Raw genomic sequence first — 20,662 nt, forward strand, 5'->3', positions numbered from 1 at the left:
ACAAGTCAGAGATTTCTAAGAATGATTATTTCTACTACATTTTCTCTCTCTTTTTTTTTTTTTTTTTTTTTTTTTCCCCCCCAGTGTCACTTAAAAAAATGAAAATCCAGACTGGTTTTCACTGTAAATCACTGTACAGATGTCTTATAATAACATTCTTCACACCATCAGGAGATGGAGAGATGGAATCCAACCACAGTTAAGGAGGGTTTTTGGAAGGAAGGGTGGTCTTTCACTCAATCTGTTTTCTGCTTGCTTTACAGCTGTGCCCTAGACAACATGGGGTTTTATAATAAATACTTATTCTATTAATACTATTATAGATCTAAACAATAAATAATCAACATGGCTGGGATAGTTAATAGAGCACCATCTATCAATGGAAGCTCACATGGATTTCACAAAACCTTTTCTGCTAACAGATGGGCCAATGAAAACTTTTTAATGTGCTTACAGTTTTCAGGCAGAGAAAGACAATGCCCTTGTATGAGAAGACAAGAGGTTTAATACATCTCAAATGACTATTCAGCATTGTCTTTTTTAGTAACAGCCAGATGTTTTGGTCAAAATTTGCCTGAAGATATACTGAGAAGTGAGGAGATAATTTGCCTGTGGAGGAAGTACTTGTTTTGACCAAAATCTAATCAGTTTTGTGAGAACAATATCTCTACCAAGGAAGACACTTTTACAAGAATAGAAATAATATTCATGCTTATGTCAAATGTAGATGATAATTTAAGTTAGAGAGAAAAAGGATAAAAAATAATAGAATATTAGGAAAAAGGAAAACAATGTATTTGTCTTGTCAAATTTTAAGTAAAACATTTTCATGGTTAATTCCAATGTGACTTTTTTCTTCTTCAAATGTGAAGCTGAAGAGAAGTGTTAACTATCTTGAGTGCTTAATGAGATGTCTTATTTCCCATTTACCTCATCTTTTTCTAGTATTTCTTTTTTTCTAGGATGTCTTTGCCAAAAAAAAATTTAAACCAAAATTTTATTTCAGGTGAAGCCAAAATTAATCCATTTTTCCCACCACCTCCACTTTTCTGCTTCATCCACCAAGACAAAGAAAACTTATTCCCCCTGCTCTCCTCTTGACCCCATCAATTACTGTTGGCAGATATCCTGGAGTGTGATGGTTTACATACCATGCAAGAGTTTTAAGATTTGAGTATTTACTACTATGATTTGGGGATCTTCTTGCCATCTGTATAAACATCTCATCCCTTTAAATACAATTTTTTCATTATAAATGATTGGGGTGGGCTTACTGCCAAGTAAATAATAGAGAGAGGAGCTCTCTTTAAGCAACGTATTATTACTGCAAGGCAGAGACCATTATTTAATGAATGGGCTCAGTAACCATTGCAGAAAATGTCTGAACTACAGTATAGAGCTCTGCCCATCTTAACGTGCACATGTGTGTGCCTGTATTTGTGCTTGGGATTGCCCCAACACATGTGCAGGACCTTGCACTTGGCCTTGTTGAACTTCTGGAGGTTTGCACAGGCCCAACTCTCCAGCCTGTCAGGTCCCTCTGGATGGCCCATCCCTTTCCTCCAGCGTGTCAACCGCACCACACAGCTTGATGTCACTCACAAACTTCTTGAGGTTGTGCTCAATCCCACTGTCCATGTCACCTGTGTAGCTGACCTTGGACAAGTTATTAAGACTGCAGTGAACTATATTGCTTTTGGGGGCAGAAGGGTGGTGAGAAGCGGGTATCCTGAACATATAATGAGCCTGTTGCCATGTGAGGACCTCACCCTGCCAGCATAAACCTGCCTAACCCAGTTGTGTTCATTTAAACATTTTAATTAGCTGGCTTCCCTCATCCAGGCAGCTATAACAAAACCAGCTAGGAAAGGCAAATGTGCAGTTGTGCCAGCAGATTTTAAGAGGGCGAAAGTTTTAAATAGGAAAGAAATCTCTATGCTCCTTTGTACACATGCAGAATCTGGAGAGGGGAGGAGTTCATAATTCAAAGAGAGAGACCAAATAAGATGCTGCCTATTAAACAAATGAATAAATATATATATAAATCACAGGTATATGTACATAGGGATCATATATGATTATTTATGATTTATTAGCTGTATATAGGAAGAAATCTCTATACATCTGTTTCTTTATTCATGACAATTAAGGGGCAACCTCATGATATAGCAAGTCAGTCAGGGTCTTTTAAACTGGGAGTAGTAGCACTGCATTGGAAGGTGGAGGAACTGATCATGTTTTCAGAGGGAAAATCCCTTGCCAAGGTGCTGAGGCAAGAGACTGGTGACTCACAAGCCCTGTTCCATTCCAGCACATTAGTTGTAAAGAGCTAGCTCAGGAAGCTGCCAAGGTGCAGGTGAAGAGTGGCTCCAGATGTGTTACGGCACACCATTCTCCAAAACAATGATGGCAAACCGCTGCACCAACACCAATGGATACTGAAGTCGGTACCAGTGGCAATCAACAGAGATGCTTTTAAAAGTATATGTGGCACTGTAAACACACCCTAAAGGAAATCTGTCACTGGCATTTGTTAAAAAACAAAGCAGGCTGCCCAGCTTTCTGCTGTCCATGTGCAGAGTGAAGGTGTCTACACCTTCATGTGAGGAAGCAGATATATATGGCAGCTGAAAACCTTGCTCTCTTGTAGGGCTCCTTGGAGTCCCGAGGAGAGCACACATGATGGCGTGGCCTCTCTCTCTCTCTCCAGATCCTCAAACGCCAGGCAAGCAGATGGCAAAGAAAGCTACACAGCTGCAGCTGCCCCTTGGGTCGCAAGGAAGGAGGAAGTCTACAAACTCGCAGACTACAAACTTGCAGTGAGCTGAGGCAGGAATCAAATGAGTGAGTGTGAAAGAGCTGGAAACAGCCAGGACCAAAATTGTGCATGGCAGGATTTTGTAGGGTGAAATGACTGCCAGCCTGCCTGCCTGCATCCCAAACTGGAGCTGGAAATTAGACCCTCTGCTTCACCAAATTCAGTCAGGAAAGAAGAAGAAAATATTGACCTTCTAAGTGGTGCCAAGAAATGGACTAAGCTCCATCTCTTAATGGAGAAATCTGGTCTGAGCCTTCTGGTCCTTTCATATCCTTACAGAGTACAGTTAGGCAAAGCAGTATACATAAAAGAACTCTTTGGCTACAGATGTTATTTTCAAGCCATGTTAGAGCCAATTTCTCTCTCGTGTCTCTCTCTCTCTTTTAAAATAAAACAACAAACCATATAATAATAATAATGAAAAGATTTATCCTAACTTAAATGACTGGTTTTGGGAGATCAAGTTGCAGGACCAGAATCCATAACTCTGAGGGATTTACAGTCCCTTTTGTGGTGATAAAGGCAAAATTGTTCACAGTCCTTCCCTTAATGTAAAAAGCCTGCCTTCTGCTCCTCGGCCAAGTCTCTTGCCACCAAGAGACTGTGCTTTTGTTGGAAGGGCTGAGCACAAATGATGGCAAAGAGCCTGAAGGACAGGACTTCAAAGTAGTCTGTGGCTGCCCCCATCATGGCAGTGGTGGGAGGAGGAAGAAAGCCTCTTCCATTTGTAATGCATGTTTCTCCCTTTCCCTCATTTAGGAACCACAGTGCCTTTCCTCCATTACCTCCCTCTGGGGTTGCACAGAAGCTAGATTTGCCACTAATCTTTAGCAAATGTGCTCCTGAAAACAAAATGGCTTGTTAACAAGCAGCTGGGCCCAGGTTTGCATCTATTTCTTTGACATGGTCTTATCAGAGTAACTTAATTGTATGTCTCTCATGAGCTTCCGAAACCACGTGGGTGATGAAGATGAGTCTTTTATCCCAGAGGAGGTAACAGATCACAACACATGGAATGAAGCTGAAGTGGTTCAATCTGGACCCCTTCAGATCCACGCTGAGCAGCTGGGATTGGTACATCTGGTAGATACTCCTCCCTGGTTAAATTATAGATGGCTCAGAGTGCAAGGAATAGCAGGGGCAAACAGTGTCCATTCCTTCTAGCCAGACATTTGTTTTCAAAGTACTAGGAAGAACTTCACAAATGGTAAGAAATTGCCTTCAGATCTCTTTTTCTGGAGTGTGTAGTGACTCCTGCAGGCACAACTGACCATGTTTTACTCACACTGATATATGGTGCTGATGAGCAGATCTGCCTCTGGTTATGAGAAATAGATAAGGTCATTGCCTACCATCCTTTACCATCTCTATAAGATGGTATATGGCCAACTGGCATGGTAATTTGGGCCTCAGTGCCTTTGTGTAAAGGAAGATCTGCCAAATTCCCTGCTACAAATTCAAACAGGTCCATCAAATTCTCCTCTCAAACCTCAGTATTTGTAGCTTCTGGAAAATTATATAGTACAGGGAAACCAGAATTTTCAGTCCAAAATTTTCAAGGATTAAGATATGTCTTGGAAGTTACCATGTTGCAACAAAATGATTCCTAGAACTCCAAAATGTTTAACATGGGTTTTTTTTTTTTCTTACTGTACCAAGAAAATCCACAAAACAAGCAATTTTTATTTTTCTTTGATCTCTGACTGTTCTTTTATGTATTCATTTATTTATCATTCATCCAGTGAACGAAAATCATTGCTTATTTATGCAGCTCTACTAAATATCTTAAAAATGTAGGGCATAAAATTATAATATTCATTATTTATTACTTAACAGTAGAATTTTGTTCCTATGCCCACACCTTAACTTATCAAACATTGCAGGAAATTCTTTTGAGATATGTCCTAGCTTATAAAGTTGTAATATCCTCAAACCGAAAGATTAGTTCACATAATCTTCTTTGAAATCATCTTTCCCAGGGTTTTTCAGTGGCATTACAGAGTTGGAATACAATCTTTAATTAAATGGGATCATGTCCCTCTACTGACTGGACCAAACATAAGCTATAGAATTGCTACTGCTGCCAGAGTGGTTTCTCTTATGTTCAGTGTTTTGGTTCCTACTCACAACCAACATTAAGGCATGTCATCAAGAAAGATGGAGCACAGCTACTGGAGTTCATAATAAGTTGAGAGTTCCCCCACCCCATCACCAATCACAGGCAATTTCCTGCCAATATTGCTACAAACAATTAAGCTGAACTTTTTGCTGCTTTGGGGGACAGGTATTTTGTTCACTCAACAGGTCCGTGGGAGTTGCAACTTTCTATGGGATGTGAAAAAGAAGGAAGGATCACATAGGAGATGTTTTTCACCCTTCTGAAACGAATGTCTATACAGCTCTGATAATAGAGCATGTAATGACGTTACTACTTCCAGAAGAAAAAGCAACATCCCTGAAGTGATCTCACTAAGACTATCAGACACTCGGTGAATCCCTTAGTGGACATCTCATGTTGGTAGGTTGCTTGGTAGGTAGCTGGTAGATTCAGCAGCCTGCAGTGCAAACATAACATTGGGAACATTTGGCCCCATTGTCAGTCCAGACTTGAGGTTCAGTTTAATAACATACTTGGAACAAGTGCTCTGGTGGTTGTATAAGAAAATCTTCTTTTAGATGGGAGTCCTGGTGTTTTGATTCACTTGATGAATGTGAGGAGGGTGCATTTCAAAATAACAATGCTGCTTGAATGTAGTGCTTGAAAACCACCCATGAAAGTCTGTCAACAGAAAAGGGTAAAGAAGGAATGTATCTAAAGAGACTCCAGCCTTGCAGTTAAATATTTCTACATCTCTTCATACAATGCACAAGCCTCTTTGAAGTGGTATTTTTTTCCAATCATCCCCTGTCAGACACAGCAACCATATTTATGGTCCTACCAAAAGCAGACCCTCACTCCCAGCCATGGCTTATGGCTCTGCCTCTCTGTTCAAACATCCTGGAATGGTTTGGGGAGATAAGTCCTTGGTCTCGGGCATGGGAAAAGGACAACTTCCCATTAAGTATCAAGGCATCTTTCAGCTAGCAGAGAAAATTAATGTCATATTAAGAGTGAAACTATGTGTTTTGAGCTGATTAAATCTAACCTCAGGAGGCTCCAAAATAAACTCAGTCTTCCAGAGCTTTTGACAACCCCCCACCAGACATTTCCCCCTTTTGCAAACATGTTTTTTACAAAGGAGACCTTTTTTTTCTGCTTTTTATTTTTCCCCCCCTCATATATATTAACAAGGCTTGAATTGTGTCGCATGCTGCAGAGAGCAGACCCCTTCACCCGCACTGAACAACCCGGTGACTTTTCAGAGCACTATATATAGAAATCTACTCTTTTCCATGGGCAGCTCTAAGGATTAGGCGAGGAATGCAATTTGGGTCAGTGTGCTCATATTTGCAACAACAAGGATGCCTGAAGGGTCAGAGAGGGCATACAAGAAGGATGTTAGCTGCACTGAAAGACATGATACACCACAAAGTCTGGGTCCGGCCTAGCTGGTTCTGCACAGGAAGCATTTCTCACCTCCCAGAACTGGAGACCTTATGTGTCAGACCTGGAGAGGGAAGGATCCCTTAGCGCAGGCAGCATCGTGCATAGAGAGAGAACTTGCATGACTTTGTGATGCTGGAGCAAGCCCTGCATTATCTGCAGCTGGGGAAGGTGCCTTCAAGTTTTGAAGGGTTTTCCAATGAAACACAGAACCTATTAGGAGATCACGTCTCTTTCCTTGCTGAGTCATTTGATTTCCAGTCATCAGCCTAATTTCCAATAAAGGTTTTAATGAATTTCCTCTTATCTACTGAGAGTGCAGGTTTCTCATACTAGGGGTGACCCATGGTTTCCATGCATGAGATGCAAAGAAGAGTGATGCATTACCCAAATATACATTAGTCCTTCCTGACATATAGTCACTGGAGGAATATACCCCATCATGTCAATGAGAGAGTTGCTTCTGTCCCTCAGATAACAGATCTGTCTCTTGAGCTCCAGGCAAGTACAGGCATCTACATGCTTCCTCCATGCAGTCTGGAGGAAGGAGACTGAAATCCAGGGCTAAACAGACTGGAAACCTGACCTTTTTTGAGGGGACAAATATCACTTTTTTTTCCCCTACCAGCCCATGAAATGTGTCTTTTTTAATTTCCTGTAATTTAATTAAGAAAGGAATTCACATTTGTTAAAATTTTATCTGCTCAGTAGCCCTTTATACAATCCAGTCAATGAGAGTGAATGAAGGCTCTGTAAAGCTCTCTGTCTATCCAAAATAACCTTTATTTCAACACTATCACCACATATTCCTAAACAAACAGCAGAGGCTTCATCTTTCATTTTTTAAACAAGGTGTCCCCCGCTTTCCTCCCCCGTCATAGGCAGCTGAATTTCTTTCTTGTTTGTGAGCAGGGGAGAGCAGGACATGTGAGGGGGTAGAAACATGTCTGGAGGGCTGATCCATGGGGTGATAGCTAATAAATTCTCAGTGTTGTGAACAATAGGAGCCATGTCCTGTGGTAATGCCTGATCATTAACTGACTGATACCAAACACAAGCCAGAGATCTGCAGGAATACTGAACACCTCTGTTTCCGATTCAAATGAGCATCAGCTTCTCACCATTACTTAACCTTACTTTTTGACCTATTTTTAAATACTGGCCCACAAAGCAGTGGAAAAAAAGTCAAAGGATGGGTTTTACCCCCAGAAGAGCAGCTGTAGCATTCTCCCCAGCCCACATTTGGCATTACTCACATGGCACACTCCATGTATGTATGCCAGTGCCACTTGACACGCAAGCAAGGGCAGTTGTATGAGTTTGTCCCCAGTGACACTAGCTACATCAGAACTGGTGAATGAAACAGGGAACAATGCTGAGTACTGACTTTGAACTGTCTGCTAGCAGCCTCCCAGACAGTTCCTGGGCAACATGCGGGGTTAGCAGGGCCAGGAGCCATTCTCCACAGACATTTGGGATGTGGCCATTCTGTTGTGGAAGGTAGTGGAATTTGATGGTATGCACGTGATGCTCTGTGCCTGTTGGCCTCCAGACCAGACAATGGTTCCAAGAACATTTAACTTACCATTACCAATGTAGCCTCTGAAGCCTGAGAAGCAGGAAGGTCAGAGTGATTGTCAGTGGCTGGGTGGCTGGTGTTTCACAGCTCCAGGGTCCTGGTGAATGCATCTAAGCAATAACCACTTTAATTAATATAGATTCTCATGCTAAAGTCATCCATACTGCATGGATGCAAGTTCATTTCCAGGTTGTGTTTTGGCATGACTCCACCTGTTCCCTTTAAGACAAAACCTGATTTTTGTTCTTTACCTTCAAACACCTCCATGTAGACCCATTTCCCACCCTATGTCATGCAACACACATACTTGTTTTCATGCTAGAAACACAGTGCTCCAGAGGGCTCACAGTCCTCACAAAACCTAGTATTTTTGTCTTAGGATCACTGTGTGAGGACATGAAAGGCCCATGTCTAAGTGTTGTGGAGTTTGTACACAGTCAGCCCACTATGCATAGTGCTGACCTTGAACAGGGATCTAACTACTCCACATTCCTTAGCTTGGATTTGATATCTTCTGCAATCTAGTCTTGAGAAAATAACTGACTCCGTTCTTTCATTTTTTTTAAGACTTCTTTTTTTTTTACCTAGTTGACTCAGCCTTTTTGTTCTTCCTGAAATGAAGAGAGATAGTGACATTGCCGATCATTTATGAGTCAATAAATATAAACCCAGTTAGGACAGAGAGTGTATGGAAGCTGAGTTAGTACCTAAGGTGGAAGGCATGCACAGGGCAGCTGCTTACCCCATGGCATCACTTTTGGACTATGTGATTTAGGACGTGGTCTACTCACATTTTTCCCTGACAAAATTGACTTAACCTTAGCTTGAGAAGAGCTCTCCAAGTAAAGTAATATTCACTGTTTATGCTCTGTGCCATCTGGATTCAGCCTGGAAGTGGGACACTTCTAAATCTGACCCCATCACCTCCTCCTTCCCCTGAGGTCTCAATGTTCACAGGAGATATGAAGCTAAGGGACAATGATCCATGGTTATTATAACATACCTTTTGTCCTGTCACCAGTGGAAGATGACATACACGATAGGTTGGACATGCTCCTATATAAGAACTTACACTCAGATATTGCTGCCTCTCTAAGTCCTGTTATTTATATGGGCAATCACTGCATCTTTGTAAAGACCTTTACTTCAAAATTTAGACTGACAGGAGAGGAACAGAAGCACCAGTTCACTCTGAGATATATGTCTATTTCCCTTACTGATGAAATTATTTTTACATTTTGTGCCATTTTCACAAAATGACCAGGAGTGAAATGGTGGTTTACTTACACCATATCCAGAGAGTGACATTTCTTGTTATGAAGACCTTCCTCAATTTTGTCTGTTACTCAGGTAGAAATTCCCCTGGAGGTATCAGGCGTTTCATCTGAGCAGAGACTGAGATAATGAACCACGCAGGAGGGACAGACCTCGTCCCACACTGACAGCAAGAGCCATGGAGCCACAAACTGAGGTCGTGTGTGATTTGGTGTCTGAACTACATGCAGTACCACTCACCTGGACAAACTCTTCACTAGCTAGTGGTCCAAAGTGCTGCCATAAGGTTCAAGGAGACAAAGCCAACACAGCCCATGTATCCAGCAAACACATCACACATGCTGCTTCTCCTATGGTGGCTACATCCAGAGATGACAAATGGGGAGCCCTGGGTAAAGGTTTTAATCTTCAGTTGATGCTAGATGCAGCTATAGCGTTAAGTGATTGATAGTGGAAATGGAGACCTTAATTTTTGTGTCACATCACTAGCTTGATCCAGAGCGATGCAAGACAGTCCTGGCCTGCAGCAGACAAATGCTGTCTATGCAATGTCTTAATAAGTCACCTTGTTATGGTCAGCAGAGTGATTCTCTTAAAATAGCAATACAGAAAGGTAAATAAAAGGATTTCTTAACTTTTCAATGCCTGAAGATCTTACCTTGTAAAAATCAAGTGTAAACCTGTTACACCACTTTGTTGTTGCTGGGGTTTTCATCTCCAGGGCTCTATATGCAAAATATCATGCCCCAGTAATGCTCAGCTGCTCTGCCAGCATGCAACCCCTCAAACCCACCCCCCAAAAGGAGTGTTCATGTACATCATTTCTTGCCCTACCTCCTCTCTCTCTCCTGCAATCCTTCAGGGGAGGGGGTCAGACCCTCCAGACCTTCCACCCTATGCCAGGAGGCATTGATGTTCTTTCTGCATCACCTCGGCACTGCACGACCTCTCACCCAGGTGATCTCCCCCTGGAGCAGAGTCATCAATTCACACATACTTTTCCATCTTCAGCCTTGTGGATCTTTACTCCTTATTTAATTTTCGGGGAATCAAAAAGGCTGTGTGTGCCTCCTGTCCCGGCACAGTCTGCTTGTCTTTCTCCAGGCTCGCCTCAAACCACTCTCCTCTTCTCACAACATGAGGTAAGTCAAGGTCCGCATACTGTTTTAGCACAAGCCAGGGTGCTTCCAAGGCATTCCAGAAATAGCGCTGGGAAGGAACAGTACCTGCTCTTTAGAGCCAGCAAGGGGCCTTCCCTCCCCTTCCAGGTTGGGTAAACTTTCTCCTTACTCTGTGGTTACACACAGTCGAGTGACTCTCTTAAAACCAGCATCGCATAAAGGTGAATTCAAAGGTTTTTACCTGGCCTGGCCTGAGCTCCAAATAGAGATGTCCTCAGCCAAAGCCATGCTGCTTTGGTGGAACTGAGGATGCATGAACCCCTTTTCGCATTTCGCATGGCTGTGCCCACCCAGGGCTGCACAAAGACACACGTACCATATGCACACATCATGCCTATCTAAAATATCTTAGCATATCTCTTTAATCACATCCCCTAGATTTTAGATATTTTAGGGTTTTAGAGGCCCCTGGGTACTACACAAATACTGAGCTGTGCCCATGGCGAGGTCTCCTCTGATATCTTTCCAGCTATTTGTAAGATCTATTGTATCACTGGAAATTTATGTCAGGACTGGTTTGAGAAGCAGATAGCTTCTAGCCACTTTTCTTTAGAAACCCCTAGCATCTTTTATGTATCATCTTGAAGAGATTTTGAGGAGCTGAGAGAACCAAGAACCAATCAGCCAGGTCACTAGTGCGACCAGAAAGGCACAAATAGAAAGACTGAACCATTATGAGTTCGCCTCCCACTACAGCATGTCGAGAAAATGTTTCTGCTTCAAGTAGCACACAGGGATGAGAACTGGAGTCCCCATTTCTGCCTCTTCCCTTGTGCCCTCCCTTCAGTTCCAATTGGACATTTAGATCTTGCATCCTTCAGGCAGGCTGTTCCTTCGTTCTCTCACTTGACCAGGAGATGCGCTGCAGAAATGAAGCTAGACAGAAGTCCCTCAGGAAGTGGGGACAGATTTGAAGGTGAGCCTGGAGCTGAGATCATGTCACAAAACTGGCTTCCCCCATACATTCATCCTGGTTCTTTGTACTTCAAAGGACTCAGTCTGCAAAACCCCAAAACACCCGACTCACTTTCTTATCTCCTACCACCCTGAGCTGAGTTCTTGGCCATGAAAAATGTCTCTTCCCTGTGATTCTGACAGTCTCCCATTTCACCCTTCCTTCATCTGTTGCCTGGCTGAATATGATTTAAGCTCTCCCTACCTGAAAACAAACAAACAAACCAAAACACAAATTAAAAAAACCCGACCAAACTCAGCAAGCACACCCCCAATGGACAGGGAGGAGTGATTGTCCCTGAATAAGAAGAGAAAGGCTGGAGACTAGGTCCTAAGCAGGGTTTGGGCAGATGCTCTGTGCAGGCAAGTGACACATCTCAGCAAGAAGGGAACACAGAAACTTTCAGCTAATAGTGTCCTTGTGCCCCTTTTCCTTGTGTGGCACTGCATAAACAGGGACTTCCAGGCATGTGGCATGATGCTGCAGGAGTTACAGCTGTGCCTCCAAGAGTCTCATAGATGTCACTGACAGTTAGCCATAGAGGGTGGCACCCCTAAGAAATATTACAAACACCATTCTTGCACTAAATGCTCTTCAGGCACAAAATTCTTCTGAGGGAACTCATAGTGAATTTTAGGCTGCCCGAGTTGGCAGCTTGAATTTGGGAAACACCTGAAAATTTGGAGGCAAAAACAAAGCAGGGCCAAGGGCTCAGGGTCCTAGGGGTTGAGACATCTAAGGTATGATGGTATAGCAAGTCTCTGCCTCCATCTCCTTTTACTTGCCCACAGGTGTGCTGGTGGTGCCTGTGCAGCCATCCCTCCAGCATTTAGGGAGTAAAGGAGGAAAGTTGGAGCAGAGACATCTTCTCCTTTGCATCCCCGTGTCCTTCTTCCATTTTTCAAACAATTGGTGGAGCAGAGCAGAGCTTCAGAGGAGTGAAAAGTTGTAGTGGAATCAGGAGAAAAAAGGAATGGATATTTCCAATGTCATCTTGCCTTGTGGATTACACCAAAGCTTGAAGATCTTCCTTCTCTTCCACCTCCTGAGGAGATCCAACTAATCCTCAGTAAGATCAGAGCAGGTCACCACCATTGCCAGTTCCGCTTATGATCCACAGGGTGTAACAATACACCAACACTTTTTCTAGGAATAGAAATCAGAAATATGCAGAACATCTCCCATCATACATAGGCCCTACAGATGCCTTTCTCTGTGGTCAGAGGGTGGGGTGATATCTGTTGGCCCTTCTGCAGCTCACTAAAGCCTCAGTGTTTCACCTGTGCAAATAATCCCCATGCACCATCCCCTGGGACGAAGAGGACAAGTTAAAAATGGAGCATGCAATTTATCTCCTGCACTTCTGTATTCCAGGCAGTGGTGAAATATAGAGTGGTGGATCTCCAAAATAGCCTTTGCTTGGCTAAACAGCCCTGCTGCCAACCGATGGCTGTTTGTCTGTTTTCATTTGTACAGCCCTCAAACCTAATAAACACCTCAGACGTTAAAAGAAAACACAAGGAACAACAAGGGTAAGAAAAACCAGGTCATTTACTGCCTTTTAAAATAGATCGGCATAGAATTGAGTGGCCAGACCTCTTTCCAAGTACATTCCTGTGCTAACATAAGTTCACAGACTATTCCTGTGTGATCATCTGGCAGGGACGTGGTGCTGTCACTCTGCATCCATCTCTTTGCAGGGCTAGTCCTGTCTGTGGTCTGTCCAGGAGCTGACAGCATCCACAGAATAGTGCCACATTTCAATTTTCTAGACAACATTTCTTTATTTTTATTATATGACTGATTCCTTTATTGCTGGCTTTTAACTGAAGCCAGCCCATCACCATTGTTTCTTCAAAGCACTTACAGGATGAAAAATGTTATACCTGGGCTAGGAATAAGGTTTTCCTACTCTTTCCCTTCCTCCTCTCTCTCCACACCACTGTCCACATATTCTTCTTGCATCTTGCTGAAGCTACCCTCTGCTACAAAAACTCTGATTTCATTAAACAGATGCTTTTCTCCCATCAGCCTGCCTAATCCCTGCTTTGGATCTGACACTTCTTTCGCCCACACATCCTGAGGCAACAAGATGCACAGATGAATTTGCACAAGCATCAGTATGGAGTTGTAGAGTGGGACACAAGAAAAAGGTGTATAAGGGAAAAAGAGTGCTACCAAAGTGTCTTGTTTAATGGCACATATTGCCTAATACTGTTGAGAAGACCACTTAATGGTCTTGCTCCCCACCCTATCACCATGGTTTTTCATTTCATGCACTTGACATACACATAGTGCATAAGCAGACAAGAAACGGTGCAAATTCCAGTAAGGAGCATTGAATAGAAAGCACTGAAAGTTAAAGTGAAAAATGATCAACTGCATGTGCAAGGTCCCCAGGGCAATGCCTTTTTCTATGGCTTCATGGTGTCTAGCACAGGTGTCTGTTGTCTCCCTTCTTGACTATGTAAGTGCTGAAATCTTATAGGCCACCTATCCCTTTTTAGTGGCCTTTCCAAACTCTGTCTTGCTCTTCATAAAGGCGATATTTCTTAGGTTATTCAGGGAAGATCGGGATGGGTGGATCAGAGACTGACTGGCTTCGTTTCACTGTGGCTTTAGGCAAAAGGAAAATTAGTTGTGACTTGAAAGTCCCAGTACTCTGCCTTGGTTTTGGAAGCAAACAGCACAGCCATCAGAATGGGAAATATGAGAAAATGCTCCAACACCCCCTTTTAAATAACATATGAGAAATGCTTGATAAACACTAGACTAGTGATGGAACCTTAGGTCTTAGTGGAAGATGATCATAACAGCATGACCAGCATCAAGGAGCAGGATCAAAGTCCCCTTTAGTTCAGTGTTTTGCCTTCAGCAATGTTAAGGGGGGGAGAAGAATCGGGGAAAAAAGAAAAAGAGGGGGGAAAGGAAAAAAAAGAACCAACAAACCACCCCACAGTTTGAACCTTTCCTAGTTTTATCTTCCCATCTTCCAGCATATGATGTCTGGAGGAGTTTACTGTTGCTCCCTGAATCTTTTTCTTTTTGAAAACTGCAAAGGTATTTGGAGTTGTGTAAGACATTAGGATCTCAGATCGCATTTGCAGATGTCTTCATGGCTTCACTGAGCACTACCAATATACCATTCAGAATGAGGTGAAAAAATCTAATATTTCCTTTTCAGGGAGACAAAAGCCTGGAGTTTGAGTGGTTTTCCCTCACTAGCTGGAAACTAGGAGTTTCTTTATGGGTATGTGTCTGTATTTTTGCATGTCCTCAAGTATTTGAGCTGTTAATAAGTCAGAGAACAATCTCATTTTCCCGCGATGCCACATGTAGGCAGTGTAAAGACACTTTTTAACCAGTTTCAGTAACTGAATGATTGGATCCTGTGTCCTTTGACCTCATCACCATTTGCACTAACTAGCTCCAGTTAATATAGTTTTTCCATTTTCTTCTTTTGTCAAAAATAGGTAATGGATATGACCCAAAGGGATCATTTCATGTAATTATTAAGCCTCCACTTTCTATAAATAACTTTGAGGATGGTGGTCTGAATTTCCCAAACTGAAGCACACCCCTGGAAAGTGTGTTGTCCTTCCCCAGAGCTCTGGAGCAGGGCAATTTCACGGGTCAGGAGCTGGAGCCCAGAGAACTGAGGGAGAAAGAGCAGAGGCAAGTGTGGTATCTGCTCTGTCTCCAGCACAGTGCTGCATAAATGAGATAGGAAAGGCTCCTAGCTCCAAATCTTCACAGTATTTCTAACCAAGAGAACCAGGCCTCTGTTCTGTAAAGCTGCTAAATCCTGCCTTACCTCTGAGCATGGGAATAATCTCAGATCCTTTCAGCAAGTATCTTAGACAAATTTCTTCTCTTCACCGTGCCATTATTTTGTTGATTTGGTTGCTTGGCCAGTCAGGGAGGGAAGCTGAGCTCCATGCTGATATAGATAGAGACTGTGAAGCTTCTACATTTAGCCCAGCCACAACAGTACTGAAATGTAAGTTGTTTCATCCGTAGGAACATGCCACATCTCTGCCCTATGAAGTGTGTGGGATGCCTGAGGACAGAAGACATCTTCTTCAAGAAATATGATAAAATCAAAGAGAAAGAAACTACATGTGCACACAGCTACTAGAAAAAAAAAAATAAATAAAAAGGACATTTTCAAGCTACTGCTTCTCAGGATTTCTTTTCTACCTTACGGTTGGAGATTAATACTCCGACACTAATTGTATCATTGTCTCTGTGTGCAGTATAAATGTCTCTTGAGCAAGTTTATCTGACTTCACACTGAAGTAGATGAGGAGTTTCACATAATCCTTTGCTAAGTGGTGGGAAAGAACTCCTCCAGCAGTAACAGCAACAGCAAAAACAAGGAACGGTAAAAATCTTTTGAGGCTACAGCTCAAGGGAGTTCATCTTACTATGTATGTTTTTACTTGGGAATATCACTGCAAAAAAAAAATCTCCCCATTGCAGAAAGACCATCCAGAGCTTTCAAAACACATCTGACGATAGTTTTCGGGACAATCAGGTATAGCTATGTCTAGTAATGGCTTTCAGGTTGGGCAACAAAAAACAAAAAAAAAAAAAGGGCTGTAAGGACTGTCTAGGAATTAAGAGAATATGGTTATTACCATCAACAGGGAAGTCAACATCTGGAAAACCTCTAAACCTCTATAGCTGAGCAGGTGTGTGTGTGCTGCCTGGGCTGTCTGTGTTTCAAGCAGTGTGGTTTCTAGCTAGGAGATTGCCTACAGAAACCACTTGAAAATAGAACAAACAGAAGTAGCTCCTCTTTCCATTAATATTAATGGCCCAGACATTACCCAATTTGAAGCGGAAGCCGGGGCTGATTAAGAAGGGCCTGATCACCAGAGCTCTAATGGAAAAATATTAGAGCACAACCTCTCCATGATCTGGGATTGGGAGACATCAGACCAGCCTGGGGAAGCAGTGGTGAAAGATGAAGCAGGCTTCTGCCCTGGAAAGTTTTCTGCTTGGAAGCTCTGTTGTCCAAATATTTTGGTAGCAAATCATAACTAAGCTGTCTGCTGCCAGAATCACGTACACTGTTGTGAGCCGGTTGCAAATGACTAAACCAGGGAAAATGAGACAAATACACTGGGTGGGGGACTTGGGAGCCTAGGGGCTGGTACCTAGCTCTGACATCGCTTCTCTAGGTGGCCTTGGGAACATGTCTCTTCTGAAGTGATGCAGGAGGAAAATATTCCTCCTTAGTTTTTCCTGTGTTCAGACAAATCTTTTCAGTGTGTGCAAATCATCTCCTAGTCCATGTGTACATTTACACAACCAGGCACAAGGGACACCGGTGGTTATTATTATACAGCTAGCAATATCCATTATCTTCCAGGCATGAGTCAAATCTGGAAGCAGTAAAGTCCAGATTTGGAAATATCTGTAAAATAAGAACCTACTAGTTTCACCTGATCTTATCTGGACTCCCCTGAGACCACTAGATTAGCAATTAAACACGCAATTGGAAAATGGACTTGGAGCCAACAGAAGGGAATGTCCTTCCTGGCTGGAGAGAACTGAATAATATTATTAAAAGTCCCAGAACACCCTTTGTGTTGTTTGTCACTCTTTATTCATTTAATAAATATAAATAAATGTACTTAGATATATAGGCAGTTTCAAGTTAAATTCACTTTGGGGGCTCTGAAGTACCAAGGTGGTGTCATTAGTTTTTGGCTGGCAGTAGAAAGAAAAAAGTAACATAGGAGAATAAACAAACAAAACCAAAGCAAAACAAAACCTAAGAGAAGCCGTTATCCCATGGAAGCTTTAAGCTCTCTTTTTCTTCTCAATCCCACAGCATGTTCTTCACCCTGACAACTCTTCCCCAGTTCTGGTTCCCAGCCCTCTCTGCAGTCCCACAGGCTTTGTTCTCTACCAGCAAAACCATCCTGTGAGCTCTGCCCCAGCTCTGCATGTCACTCTGCACCAGCCCAACACCAGGAGGACTTAAAAAACCTCCTAAGCTTTTCAGACTGAAAAATTCGATTGCCTGACATATTTTGAGGTGATATTTAGGACTCCGAAAACAGGAAAACACTTGATCTAGATCTAGTCTTATCTTGATCTAGGTCTAGTCTTACAGAGTGAGTTGAAAGCACTGCAAGAGAATATTTTCTGCTAAGAACACGACCATTTCTGCTACTACTAATAGTAGCAATAGCATTGTATTTATAAATTCTAAGGATTATGCCATAGATATTGTTTCTTTTCTTTAACTTTATCTGATGGGCATATATGGGCCTTTTCTTTCACAGGATTATTTTCTAATCATATTTTCTTAAAACATTTTTTCACTAAACTTACTCTGTTTTGTTTTTGTGAATGGTACAAAAAAAAAAAAAGAGACAGAAGAACTGGAAAAGTGAGAGTGCGTTGGAAGTATGACTTTGTGAAGAAATAAATTACAAGGCTGATGGGTAGATCTGGAGCCTCAAACTTTTCTACTTTCTTTTCCATGCTCATGTTCTCATTCTGTTTTTGTGGTTCACACAGTAAGAAGCTTGGTCTCCAAAGGCAATTAGGGCAGGCTTGTTTGCATTCACACCACAGAAAGCAAACCCCTACAGTCTGCAGGGAGGAGACCCTGGAGCAAAGTCTCCAAGGGAGCTCATGTGCTTGTTCCAAAGGGAAGCTTGTGAGTGAAGCCACATGAATGCAGTATGGCCATAAACACACATCTACATCAGTGAGTTAAACAGGGTCTATGGGTGGTTCCAGGAGCTGGAACCTCATCATTTATACTGCCAAATTGTATAAGCAATCCCTGATACGGATCTGATGTGATTAGGCCCATCAACATGTTCCTTCAAAACATGTTTTGAAGTTAGTGTGGTCCAGGGACCATTGTTAATAAGCCCTTTGGATGTGGTCATCCTCTCTTGGAGGCTAAGGGAGGCTAATGGTATGGACACTGCCAGATCCTGCCAGTTATCTTAGTGTTAGAGGATCAGCCCCTGGCTCATTTTGTTTGTAAGCATAGATCTGAATGACCCTGAAAGAAAATTAAAAGCAACCCAAATGGCTGTTTAACCCCATGGGAAGACAGTCCAGATTTGTGGTAATGTAAAAGGAGAACACAGAGCACAGGCTTCATCCAGGCCACTGCACGCTAAACAGACAGGGAAAACAGCAGTTGCTGAGTACTTTTGCAAGACTGAATGAGTCCTTCCAGACAACTCCTCCTCCATGGGCTCTTAACGTCCTGACTAAAAGTGTGGTAGGCATACGGGATGTTTTATCCACAGGGTGTCCCACATCCATCATTGCAGATCCTGGGATGCAACTTCTCAGGGTTTTTCAGCACAGCTACCAGTGGGAACTCCTGCCATTTCTGTGTTTGAAACAAAACTCCTCTTGTTTCATCTATCTTTGTAGTGTTTATGTCTGTATCTTGCTGAAATGAGCAAGTGCCTCCAGAAACATTGTTCTTATTATAGCACTTGGACCTGATTTCCTGATAGAAGTCTATTATTTTTTATTTTATTTCAATTAATTCATTTTATTCCATTCTAGCTTATTATCAGATTGAAAAGAGAGCATAAACCTCTGAGGCCAGGACTGCTCTTTCTGCTGTTAACCTCTCCTCTTGCTGGCAAAACATCAGAGTTCACTGAAATGCTATTTTCCTCCTTTTCAGCAGCCTGCACTCCTAATAAATTCATCTCTCTATTGTGTGCAGTGTCTGTCTCCACCTTGGCCATTTAGGGGACACTTCTGGAGAAGCACTCTCAGCTCTCAGCTCCCTCTCCGAGCATGAAGTGTGGCCCCGAACCAAAGAAAGTTGTGGAATCAAAAAGGTTTACGCAAATTGGACTAGTCGCCAGAAAGCAATCTGAGGAAAAGTTGTTTTGCCTCTTTATTAGTATTATTATATATTTTGGCAGTAAAATCAAGAGCAAGCAACCAAAAGTTAACTTACACTTTAAGAAGCTGAGCATAAACATTTTAATCTCTTGGGGCTGCTGGAGGTTTCACAATCTCCTCAGCAAACTTTAAACTTGTGCTGCTGATCCAATTTGTCTATCTACCTTTCAACAAATTAGACATTTCTCCTAAGAGCCCAGGAATGAAAATCTGAGGAAAATAGCCCTGAAGTAATACTTTGGGTTTGATTTCAAAAGCTGGGACAAATCTGAGAAGAAATAAAGGTGGTTTCCTGCCCCCAGATTTTCTTTCCACTTTTTTATTCTCTCTTTGATGTGTTTCCTGACTTTCAAGAGCCATGTATGAAACAGTGAAGGTCCCGCCATTGCCTCCATGGGGACAAACTTTTCTTTGCTCTTCTCTGTCCCATTCACATGGTATGACATGATGATGACATCAGTGACACATCCCTGACAGAGGTCACTCATATTGCTTTGTCGTTACACTATACCTCATTCAGCTTTTAAATACTTAGGAGGTGGTCATGGTTGGAAGATTCTTCATTCAGTGACACACTTCTTTAGGTACCTCTGTGTGAGCTGAGCTTTAAAGTTATGAGCATTTTAACTACCAAAGTCATTGAAACATGTGCTGTGTAGGATTTTCTGGAGTGCCCCACAGTATATTTTTACACCACCTGGATTGCGGCTTAGGTTGCCCCTCATCTGCTCTATGAGGTTATCACTACCAATCCTTTCCAAGCTGCCCACAACTCTTTCCTCCTTCTCCTCACCAGAAGTTACTGTCCTCAGATGTGCTGGCATAACAGTGTGCTAGCTGCTTCCAAACACAGTCCTGACAAAGTTGCCTGGGTTTAAACCACAGCAAAAATAGCAAAATTCTCTTCTAAAATTTCTAAGTTAACCTAGATAATTTTGGCATGACTGAGTGAGGGTCTGACCACATGTGCAGCTGTGCTGGCAGATGTGAAGGAGTAACAGCCATGAGCTGGGAAAAGTGCCTTTTGCACCCATTATGAGCTTCCACCTCATTAGAACCTAATACAGCTGAAGTATCTTACAGTGAGGTCTAAGGTCTGAGATCTAAACCCAGTGTGACTCAACTCCAGTCGCAATATCATCAACTAAGGAATTGATGCATCCACAGCTGGAAATGCCATTGCTTCTCTCCATAGACTGCAGAAGGACACTGGACTCTGTCTTCAAATGCATCCTTAAAAAAAAGTTAAGGGGGTTGTCTACACTCTTGTTCCAGCAGAAGTCTAAACTCATGCCCCAGAAAAGCCACAGACTGTGTTCAGATACTACCTGGTACATCCAAAGGAAAAGTTTAAGTAAATTATAGGTAGTACAGTCTATGGTAAAGGTTCAAATACAGGGAA

General features: G+C 42.4%; 1 long non-coding RNA gene across 2 annotated transcripts; it reads right to left on the reverse strand.

Moving 5' to 3' along the window:
* Positions 1–4,608: 4,608 nt before the first annotated feature.
* LOC141952918 (uncharacterized) lies at positions 4,609–10,117 on the reverse strand. Of its 2 annotated transcripts, none has more exons than XR_012631817.1 (3): positions 10,051–10,117; positions 7,948–8,051; positions 4,609–5,597 (listed from the first exon to the last, which is right to left on the reverse strand). It is a non-coding gene; the product is annotated as an uncharacterized LOC141952918 (long non-coding RNA). The 2 variants fall into 2 exon arrangements; XR_012631816.1 differs by lacking the exon at positions 10,051–10,117 and adding an exon at positions 9,457–9,561.
* Positions 10,118–20,662: the final 10,545 nt, after the last annotated feature.

Source organism: Strix uralensis, chromosome 1 (genome assembly GCF_047716275.1).
Source record: "Strix uralensis isolate ZFMK-TIS-50842 chromosome 1, bStrUra1, whole genome shotgun sequence".
In the NCBI taxonomy this organism is placed as follows: Eukaryota; Metazoa; Chordata; class Aves; order Strigiformes; family Strigidae; genus Strix; species Strix uralensis.